We start from the raw sequence: 11,314 nt of genomic DNA, 5'->3' as shown, positions 1-11,314 counted from the left end.
AAGCGTCAGCTGCAATGGGTCCTTCATCGCCAGAGAATTTTTGACCTTCCAAAGAACCAAAGTCTTTGTTTCTCTTCGCAAAGGGATCTCCCTACTGGCCTTGATTATTATTCTGAACAACCTGAAGTAACTGAGCCGTCATCTCCACCACATTAACCTGCACCGTATTGGTAGCCTCGATAGTAGTTGCCGCTGCCGCTATGTCAGCAGTAGTTTCTTCCCCTATGGCATTGGGCTCAGTACTTCTCAAATTATACCTTCCAGCCATGACCTTTAAGTTAAACACATAGGAAGAATTCGTTCAAGAATAAATTCAACTACCAGCGTAAACCAACTAACCCATGTTTCTACAATTCGAGGATCACCTAAACTCTCACAAGTCTAGGATAACCTAGAGCTTTGATACCAAACTGTCACGCCCAAAAATTTAGACAATTAAATATTAAATGAGGACTAAACCCCAATCAATATTCCATCATCAAAACCCTAGGAGTGAAACAAAAAAACTAAACGCCAACCAAACCATTCACCATAATCTCGTAACTATCCAATACCTCTAACATTAAAGTAATAATAAATAGTCAAAATAACTTAAATAATGTACGGTTACAAACCATGCCAAATTATCCCAGTACTAAAGTCATAAAAAAAATAATAAATACATAAACTAATATCAATCCTAAGCTCAAGAAAACAAAAGAAGTCCAAACGACAAGTCCAACAACTATAGTTATTCTACGTCACCACCGTAGCCCCAACTAATCCTGCAAAGTAAGCATGACTGCGCTCAAATAGAACGCACCCGAGTTGCCAAGAGACAAAACGGGTCAGTATACAGGTATACTGGTATGACTACAAGATTTAACTCCCACGTGTCCACCAGACACAAACAAAAATACATTTAATTCTTATTACGGGACAAGACAAATAGCTCCAACCGCACTGAGACGAAAGGGTAGTTTCTCGAGATACGGTGGCATTTACTTTCTTGCCCGTAAACAACGAAATATAAATTGATTATAAAATAAAAAAAATAGAAATAAAAATATGGTGGGTCAACCCTGCATAAAAAAGGCTAGTAAGACCCACCATCCTGCAAAAAAAATAAAGTTAGTATAATTTAATCATAAGTAACTTGCTAAAAAAGTATAAAAATGCACCGTTTCTCAACGAGTCCCAAACCCCAATTTGGTCAACAAATCAGAACTCTCTGTGGTAGCAGTTTTTGGTGATGATGGTAATTTGATTTTGAGAGATGGGTCTAATTCAACACAACCAATTTGGCAAAGTTTTGATTACCTTGTTCACACTTGGTTGCCCGGTAGCAAGATTTCATATAACAAGCGAGCCAATACACACCAAAGTCTGACTTCATGGAAGAACTCCAAAGACCCTTCACTAGGACTATTTTCTCATATTCCAGATGCAAATAATAGCTATGGTTTGTTGTGGAATGGGTCTAAACAGTATTGGACTAGTGGTCCTTGGAATGGGGAGATTTTTAGCTTATTACCGACAAGAAGACAAAATTATATGTTTAATATTAGCTTTGTTGACAATGAAAATGAGAGTTATTTGAAATATTCTCCCTGTGATCCTTACATTATGTTTAGAGTTGTCATGGATGTTTCGGGGCAACTCAAGCAACTCACTTGGTTGGAGGGCAGCAAGGAGTGTAATTTGTTTTGGGCTCAGCCGAAACAGCAATGCGACGTTTATGCTTTATGCGGGCCATTTGGAACTTGCAATCAGAATACACAACCCTTCTGTAATTGTTTGACTGGTTTTAATCCTAAGTCGGGCAATGATTGGTATTTGGGTGATTACTCTGGTGGGTGTGTAAGGAGAACCAAGTTACAGTGTGGAAATGCCAGTGCTGGTAATCAAGGAAAAGATAGGTTTCAAGAGTATTCCAACATGAGATTGCCTGAACATCCTCAATCTGTGGCTTCTAGCAGTGCTATGGAATGTGAATCTTCTTGTTTGAAAAACTGCTCTTGCACTGCTTATGCTTATGACAGGAATGGGTGTTCAATTTGGACTATGGACCTTGTTAACCTGCAACAACTTTTGGGAAATGATAGTAGTGGAAGCAGTCTTTATCTCAGACTTACTGCTTTTGAGTTTTCCAGAGATAATAATATAGGGATTATTATTGGCGTTGTGGGTTCAGTTGTAGTAGTCTTGGGCCTCGTTTATGTTATGTGGAAGCAACAAAGGAGGCTTATAGCAACTCCTTGTGTGCTTTGGCCAAACAGTTGTTGGTTGAGCTTTCTAGGAAAAGATCGAATAGATGCAGTTTATGGTTCATTGGTTGCATTTAGATACAAAAGACTTGCAAAAAGCAACCAAAAATTTCTCGGAGAAAATGGGGAGCGGAGGTTTTGGTTCTGTTTTCAAAGGGACATTGCCGGATTCCACTTTCATAGCTGTGAAGAAGTTGGAAAGCATCAACCAAGGAGAGAGGCAATTCCGAGCAGAAGTCAACACACTTGGCACCATCCAACATATTTATCTTGCTCGGCTTCGTGGGTTCTGCTCTAAAGGTAATAAGAAGTTACAGGTGTATGATTACATGCAAAATGGCTCATTAGATTCCCATCTTTTCCATGGAAAGGAGCCGAAGGTACTAGATAGGAAGACAAGGTACCAAATTGCACTAGGGACAGCCAAGGCGTTGGCTTTTCTTCATGAAGGGTGCCGAGACTGCATTGTACACTGTGACATAAAGCCACAAAACATTCTATTAGATGTTGAATTATGTCCAAAGGTAGCAGATTTTGGTTTAGCAAAGCTTGTTGGACGAGAACTTTGTTGGAAAATTTATAAAGAGGTAGTTGTGAATTGAAATAGACTCCATTTTGAATGAAAGGGTGTAACCTTTCATGGTGTCTTTTTGTTTTAAAAGAAGGGTCTCTATTTTGAATGAAAGGGTGCAAACCTTTCATGGTGTCTCTTTATTTTAAAGGAAGGGGTATGTCCCTTCTTCATACCTTTTCTATTCAATTTGAATAGGTGCCAACAAAGCCTATATAAAGGCAGCCCCATTCCAATTTTGAGGATTCTGAAAATTCATTTTCCTTGCCTTCATTTTGCTCTCTTGCGTCCTTTATTCTTCATATTATTTTAGGGTAATCAAAGAGAGTATAGATCGCAGATTTGGTTCGCTGAACAAATTCATTTGAAGTGCTTCTATAAATTTGTGAAGATCATTGTATCCTGGGAGATAGACGTCATTCAACCGTAAGCACCATAGCGGGACGAATCTGTCTTAAGGACAGAGTGTCACACACTCGACTTGGTCTTAATTTTAATTCGGTTCGATAAATAAATCTGGTATGTTATTTATTTATTTTGTTTGAATTTATTTTCAAGTTATTTTATTTTACACAGAAGATTGTTCCAACAAACTTAGCCGGGTCCTGACTACCATGAGAGGGACAACAGGCCATCTTGCGCCTGAGTGGATAGTAGGAGTAGCCATTACAGCCAAAGCTCATGTTTACAGCTATGGTATGATGCTTTTTGAATTGATATCAGGAAGAACAAACAGTGATCAATCCGAAGCAAGGATTGTTAAATTCTTCCCAATTTGGGTTGCAAGTGTAGTCATAGAAGGAGGTGATGTCCACTGCCTATTAGACCATGTTGGAGAAACGTGTTGATGTTGAAGAGGCATGGAGAATTTGTAAAGTTGCTTGTTGGTGCATCCAAGATGATGGGAATGATAGGCCATCAACGGGTCAGGTAGTTCAGATCCTCGAAGGGATTCTAGATGTGATCCCGCCTCCAATTCCTCGTTTTCTTCAAGCCCTTGTCAACCGGTAAGAGCGTACAGTTTTCTCATTTATTCATTGAGTTCTTTCCAGTCGGAATTCACAACTATGGAGCAATCCTTATGCATGTGTAGTTTCAAATCAAACAATAAAACAAGTATGTCCTTGCGCACTTCTTTATCCTCTTTTAACTACTGTATATATATTATGCTATTTTACAGAAGCCTTAAGACCCATGGTGGTGTAAGGCTTCTTTTGTTAGTTTCTATATATTGTTACTTGTATATTCATTGGTATTAGCGTTGTTTCATTGTTTTAGTCAATGTGTTTGGTATGGTTTTCCTTTAGAAAGCGTTTAATTTTTTCATGTAGGTACTTTTCAAAATTGCAAGTATTTTTTTTTTTTTTGAGAAATTAAAAAAAAGGATGCTCTGTGGGACATTATAACATCTGTGGCTCTAATCTTGGATAACCGGTTATCGGTCAGATTTAACTCAAGTTAAAGGAAGGGACACACCATTGGAGCATACAGATGGACCTCACCCACCTGTTACATAGGAGGCAAAGTGTCGATTGAAGTGCAGCGCGATGAGCCGAAGCAAATTGGCACCTCTGAGAATAGACCCTTGCTAGGCTAGGTGGAGGGGAGATGTGCAATCCATTGGGCCACCACTCCTAATGGTTTTCAAAATTGTAAGTTTGCGAAAGCAAAATAAGCCCCCAAGGGTTGGAGAAACCGTACATAAACCATATACAAAATATGATATTTTGTAGTGTTGAATATTATAAATGTCATAATTAAATAATTTTCAGGTTTAACTAAAAAAAAGGAATCATAACCAAACATTTCATAATATATAATTAAAGAATTTTTAGATCATAACCAAAATAATAATCATAATAGGTTATAATTAACATCATAATGAGTTATAATTAATATCATAATAAGTCACAATCAAGTCATAATAACTAACACTATAATATGTCATAACCAAATACTACAAAAGTCATAATTGAGGCATATGGTAAACATTGCAAGATGTGGTGTATTATAGAATTTCTCATTATATATATAGGAAAATTTAGCTAAAATTCCTTCATTGGATTCTTGTTTGGTGAAAATGGCAGCTCAATTTGTTTTGTTTCATAAATCTCCTAAAGAGAAAACACATAATTAAGTAAGGGCAAAATAAATTTTTTTTTCTTGAATAATATTGTCAAAGTAACATGTTATTGTGAATCAAAGTAACATATTACTGTGAGATAAAGTAACATATTATTGCCAAATAGAGTAACTACAAAACAAAGTAACATGTTACTGTTATGGTTTATATCAATTTCGACAGTAATGTTTTATTTTTAATTTTTTTATATAGTCAATATAGATCTTATTTGATAGATTTTGATGAGAGAATTTTAAAAATACTAATTTATTAAAAATTGACATCTACATCAAAAGTTATATTATTTTAAAATTTAATATTTTGATAATAATGATATATGTTGGACTTTCAATAAATACTTTTTGTGTTTGTCCTTAATTCATTAAAGTTTTATTATAAAAGAGTTTTGACCAAATCTCCACATATATATATATATATATATATATATGTATTTCAAAAAAAAAAAAAAAAAAAAAGAAACAGAACAATGGGCAATGCGTTTTGACTATTTTGGGGACTTTGGTTTTTAGTCAAAAAAAACATTACAAGTTATCAAATTGTCTTTTATTTTTTTATACGTCTTTTCCTAAAAATTTAAAAAGTCAATTAAAATAGTCAATTTTCAAATTGAGGCTAAATGATTCAAACATTTTTTCTATCAACAATGCAACTAGGGGGTGGAACCAGGAATTTTGTTTAGGAGGGGTCAATGCATATGCATAAATTATATTGAATTAGTTTTGATGGATTATTAATTGAATATAATTTTTTATATAAGCGTTGTGAAAAAAGTAGTTCTCAAGAAAACTAAATAAGTCCAATAAATACTTTTTTCAATTTTGAATTATTATATCTCAGTATGCAATCAGTTAAATTAGTCAAAATCATCTTATTATACATTTTATACATATTCACAAATATAAAATTAATAACAAATTGTCGAAAATAGGAAGGGATTGGAGTCCCTCTTGGTCCTTACACAGTTCTGTCCATACATGCAATCTAATTAAAATTTTTATTCATAAATTTATTAAAGAAAGTTTAATATGTGATCTAAATTCATTTTAAATATAGACACTACCATGTAAAAATTGAATTTAGATTATACATTAACTTTTATAATAAAATTCTGAATAGATTAATTAAATGATACAAACCTTTTTACGACTTGTTCTTATATTATTATGTTAGAGTAATATTTGGAAGAAAAAATAACTTATGTTGTGTTTGGTCTATTGGGGTGGGATGTTTGGTTCACTCAAATTTTTTTATTATTATTTATTTTTAATTTATAAAAAATGTATTATTAAAAATGAAATTACCATTAACTATTGTAGGAGAGTGGCCATAACATAAGAAATTTAAAAAATGATGATTTTTTTCTATTTTTTTATTACGATAAATCAAACACTACTTTAAAATTGATCAAAGAAATATTGAACTGATCTTGTAAATTATTCAGTCCTCATTTTTTTCTTATGAACACAAAGATCATATTAAAGTGGAAATTACATAAAAAGGAAGTTACTTAAATGTTTGAGTTTAATTTTTTAGAGATAAAAGTGAGTTTTTCAAAATGTAAAATTACACATTTGGGCAATGTACACTATAGAAGTTTTCGATTTTCCTTCATTCTAAAACAAATCCCACATTACGAACAAAAACCTAACACACTAATGTAACACTTCAATAATGTAACACACTAAAAAATTTCTTGGTATACTTTTTTCAAACGTAACAAAGTAACACTAAAAAAAATTCTTTAGTATACTCTTTCCAAACGTAACGCTTCAATGTAACATGCAAAAAAAAAAAAAAAAAAAAAAAAAAAAAAAAAAAAAAAACGTTAGTGTACATTTTCCAAACTTAACACTCCAATCAATGTAATTACAAACATAACATTCTAATGTAACATATTCTAATATAACACACAAAAACACAAAAAAACTTCTTAGTGTACTTTTTTGAAACGTAACATTTACAGTTTGAAATCATACATTTGTCTAAAACTTACTAAGAAATATTTATAGTTCTTTGGAGCGGTTTGAAAAATCTTACATTCTTTCTTTTTTAATGTTACATTGGAACGTTTCGTTTAGGAAAAGTACAATTAGATTTGTGTGTGTGTGTGTGTGTGTGTGTTGCATTAAAGTGTTATATTAAGTAATTTTTTTAGAGTGTTATATTGAAGTGTTATGTTTGGAAAAAGTATACTAAGGAGTTTTTTTATGTGTTACATTAGAATGTTACACTAAGTAGTTTTTGTGTGTTACATTAGAATATTACACTAAGGAGTTTTATTAGAATATTGAAAATCCTAAGTGATTCGTGATCAGATAAAGATTTAATTATATCAATTCCCAATTATTCAAAACGCACAATCTAAATCAACAAGCACTTACGAAAGTGGTTTAGATTGTTGTTTTCGAAAAACAATAAATCGACACAAACGATTTTTACGTGGAAAAACCACAATTGAAGTACCTCCAATTGTGATAAAAAAAACCACGGGTGAAACGCCACTAATCAATCCGTTACTGAAGAAAGAAAGATTACAAAGATAACCAACAAATAACCAAATGCATGAAATTTGTCTTCAAATCTTTTGTAACTCTTTCACCACAACCTTCGTCTCGGAATTGATCAGTATGAGGTTGAATCCACAACCTCTAATATCGAATCAATGACCACGCACAGTATCAAACTCCTTTGATGCTCCATGCTTGAATATCCGGATTCCACAGAAGAACACCACTCTTGAATATAAAGAAACAAACTCCTTGATGTAAGTATCTTAGATCATAGGTTTCAAACCCTCTCAAATATATCAAGGAAAACTCACAAAAACTTCAGAAGAAAACCTCAAAAAAAACCTTAAGACTCTTGAACAAGATTTAGGAAAAGTAACCCTAAAATTGAACCAACACGCGAATATATAGAAACAAAGATCGCACGGTCCGCTCGAGCGTGGGAATTGACGCTTGAGCGGGGACTCTATATAGCGTGTTCTAAACAGGGTTCACGCTCGAGCAGAAGATCCCACGCTCGAGCGTACAAACACATCACCCAATATTTTTGCAGACGTACCAGATGCTGTGAGAGTGAATATAGCGACCCCGGCCTTCTCCCATTTGATTATTGTATCCGGACTTAGGTTCCGTAGATTCTGTCATTGTATAATGGTTGTTGTTGTCCTTTTTTTTTCTCATTTGGAATTATAGGATGTGTTGGGCAGGTTTGTTTCAGGTTGGTTGGGTTTAGAAATCAAGTGTTGCTGTCCAGTATTTTGGATCTTCGCTCGAGCGAGGAGTTTGTCGCTCGAGCGAGCTGTTGTTTTTGGTTCTTCGCTCGAGCCGGGGTTTGGTAGCTCGAGCGAGAGTTTGTGTCTAGTTTGGACCTGTAGCTTTGCATTCTTGGCTCGAGCGAGCTTTTCTTCGCTCGAGCGAGTTAGTTCGTTCTTCGCTCGAGCAATAGTTCCTTCGCTCGAGCGTGTGTCTAGTTACAGACCTGAGGGTTTGAGTTCTTCGCTCGATCGAGCTTTCTTTCGCTCGAGCGAGCTTTTGGCTTGTTCGCTCGAGCAAGGCTTCCTTGGCTCGAGCGTAGTTTCTCTGTGTCTGGTCGCTCGAGCGACCAAGTCTTCGCTCGAGCGAGCCTGTCCAGTTTATATACGCAACAGCGGGTTTTGATCAGTCTTTTTCATATTCTTTTTGATTCCAAACCCTAGGTCCGACTTCTCTCTCTCCCTATTCACCTTCTCTCTTAGATTTGATCCACTTAGGGTGTGTTTCTACCCTAGATCCTTCATTAAAAAGATAGAGTGAGTTGAGGGCTTTCATTTAATCTGAACATTTGGCGATTTGGAGCACATTGGTATTTGGGCACTCATCTCTGTCTTCACCATTTGAGTTGTTGTCTTCGAGGTAGGGATTTCCTACTCCATTTTATAGGTTTTGTTCTAAGCTTTGGTATTTTGATATGTTGGGGATACTTTGGTAAATTTTGGAAAAAATCCTAGTTGTATTATTAAATTAATTTGTATAATTAATTCATGGAATTGGGAAAAGATAGTTAAATTCATGGAATTGGGGAATTCATTGATTAAATGGCGTAGTTGGATAATTTGAATTATTTGTCTATTGAATTGTTGACATAGTTATTTTCAGTTTAGAAATAACTGTTTTGGGCTATCGGTGGAGGATAGTCGTGATTGTTGTAGACATTGCATGTGGATTAGGAATAACTGAAACTAATCACATTGGTTAAGTCATTAATTTTGACTATTGCATTGATACAGAAAATACATGTATTGATTGAGCATTGCATTTGCATACATTGTTTTGTGTGGGAGGAGATAGGGGATGTACTCCACGGTTTAGGGGAAGATAGGGGATGGACCTCTAAACCGGATTTTGTTTGGGAGGAGATAGGGGATGGACTCCATTAGCATCACTTTTATGTGTGCTTATTTATATAGAAGTGTTTTATTGATACAGCACTAAAATGTGTATCAATCTGGAAGTATGAAGTGTTTGATTTGAGCTTGAGTCTCATTTGTTGTTGATATTGGAAGGATGTGAATATGATATATGTGATTCACTGTTGTAAGTTTGGCCAGGTTCTGAGCCATGTTGATAAAATTGGAAAGTAAAACGTATCTTTGGCAATAGTGTCATGAGACTGTAAAATGAAGTAATTGATTATTTTGGTTAACCATCTGTTGAATGCTATTGCTTTATTCATTGCTTATATGTGGTTTAGTATATTTCTACTGGGCTGTGGCTCACCCTTTATGGGAACATCATTTTCAGGTTCAGGCGATAAACTACCTCCAAGGACTTAGCTTGGGAGGGTTTGGCAACTGGTTTGAAGAAGACTACCTTTAGTTAATAGTTGTTATTTAGTTGTATATGTAAACATTCAAGCCTAGGGCTTTTCTTGTATTGAGATTAGAACTCATATTTTTTAATCCAAGTGTTGGCTTGGAAAGATGTAAGCCTGTAGGGCATTTTATTCGATGTTACATGTGATGCTTTATTTAGTAATACTCTGATGAATGAATTAATAAATTGTCTTCTTTAAATAATGCATGTCAATGATATATTGTGGGTTAATTTTGAGGGCGTTACAGTGAAAACCCCGCTTGAGCGTCACTTTCCCCGCTCGAGCGGGAAGACTAAAACTTGAAAAACTGGAAAATTTTCAACTTGACTACACATTTAGTTTTTCCATGGATTTTGACAACAAGAGGGTCCTAATAATCTCCCCCTTTGTCAAATCCCAGACAAAACTACTCTAAAACAATTTTCCTAACAAATCCACCATAAAAGAAACAAAAAAACAAACACCAAAGACCTCTCAAATATTGAAACATGTCTTTGAACAATCCACCTGAAAACAAAAACAACCACACAAACCAACCAAAACTGTGGAACTATATAAATAACTAAATATAAAATATCTGAGAAACATTGCACTCATACATTGCACCCATCCATTAAAGAAACAAAAAATAGTCCCAAAGTCATAACACCCAATATGCATGCAACAAGTATAAAGCCAAAAATTACCGGCCATAACACCCAATATGCATGCAATATAAAGCCAAAAATTACCAACATATACCCAACAATACTCCCATTTTTTGTTCGGGAGAGAAAAAAAAAACAAGAAATCTGTGCAAGAGAACAAAAACAGAGTTGTGCAAGAGAAAGACTGGCCAATCAGCATGTCTGAACATCAAGCATCACCGAGTAGGCGGCGGAGACCGGGGTGAGGACTGCATCTGAAGAATAGACAAAATTTGAGACAACTGAGTAGAAGACTGTGCCACGGACTCCTCAGTACACTGGGAAGAGACCTCGAACGCATTGAGTCTAGCATCGGCAGTAGTCTTAAGATCCATGAGCCGGGCCTCAAAAATATCCATCCTCCCCTCGAGCCGATCAAAATGTGAAACCACAGTCTATTCAAAATGCTGAAGCTGACCACGAACAGTACGAACCGGAGGTGGCTGCTCCCCCTCACCAACAGCATCACCGGCGGTAGCCGCATCGAACTCAGCCTCTTCGGCCATAGCAACAGCATCACCTGTACCTGTACCAGAATGACCCACCCTAGTAGAAGCCCCCCTAACATGAAATTGGCTCTGAGAGACAGTCTTTTTGGTAAACGACTGGGTAGGTGAAACAAACTCACCCCCATCAAATGAAGGGACCTCAAACTTGGCGAGAAGCCTGTTTATGAGGCACTCATAAGGTAAACCAAGGTTGTTACGCTCATACTCAGCAACCATCTTCTGGATGATCAAAGTGGCAAGATCAATAGAGCGATGTTGAGCAATACATTGAAGAACAAACCCTTGGTCCTGGTTGATTT

At 35.5% G+C, this 11,314-nt stretch overlaps 1 pseudogene; it reads left to right on the top strand.

The window, feature by feature from the left end:
- Positions 1-1,047: 1,047 nt before the first annotated feature.
- LOC114268582 (G-type lectin S-receptor-like serine/threonine-protein kinase At2g19130) lies at positions 1,048-3,828 on the top strand (annotated as a pseudogene).
- The last annotated feature ends 7,486 nt before the right edge of the window (positions 3,829-11,314 follow it).

The sequence above is a fragment of the Camellia sinensis genome, chromosome 7 (assembly GCF_055761805.1).
Source record: "Camellia sinensis isolate YWXY chromosome 7, ASM5576180v1, whole genome shotgun sequence".
Classification (NCBI taxonomy): domain Eukaryota; kingdom Viridiplantae; phylum Streptophyta; class Magnoliopsida; order Ericales; family Theaceae; genus Camellia; species Camellia sinensis.
The sequence above is the reverse complement of the archived record's forward strand: the minus strand, read 5'-3'. Positions and strand labels throughout refer to the sequence as shown.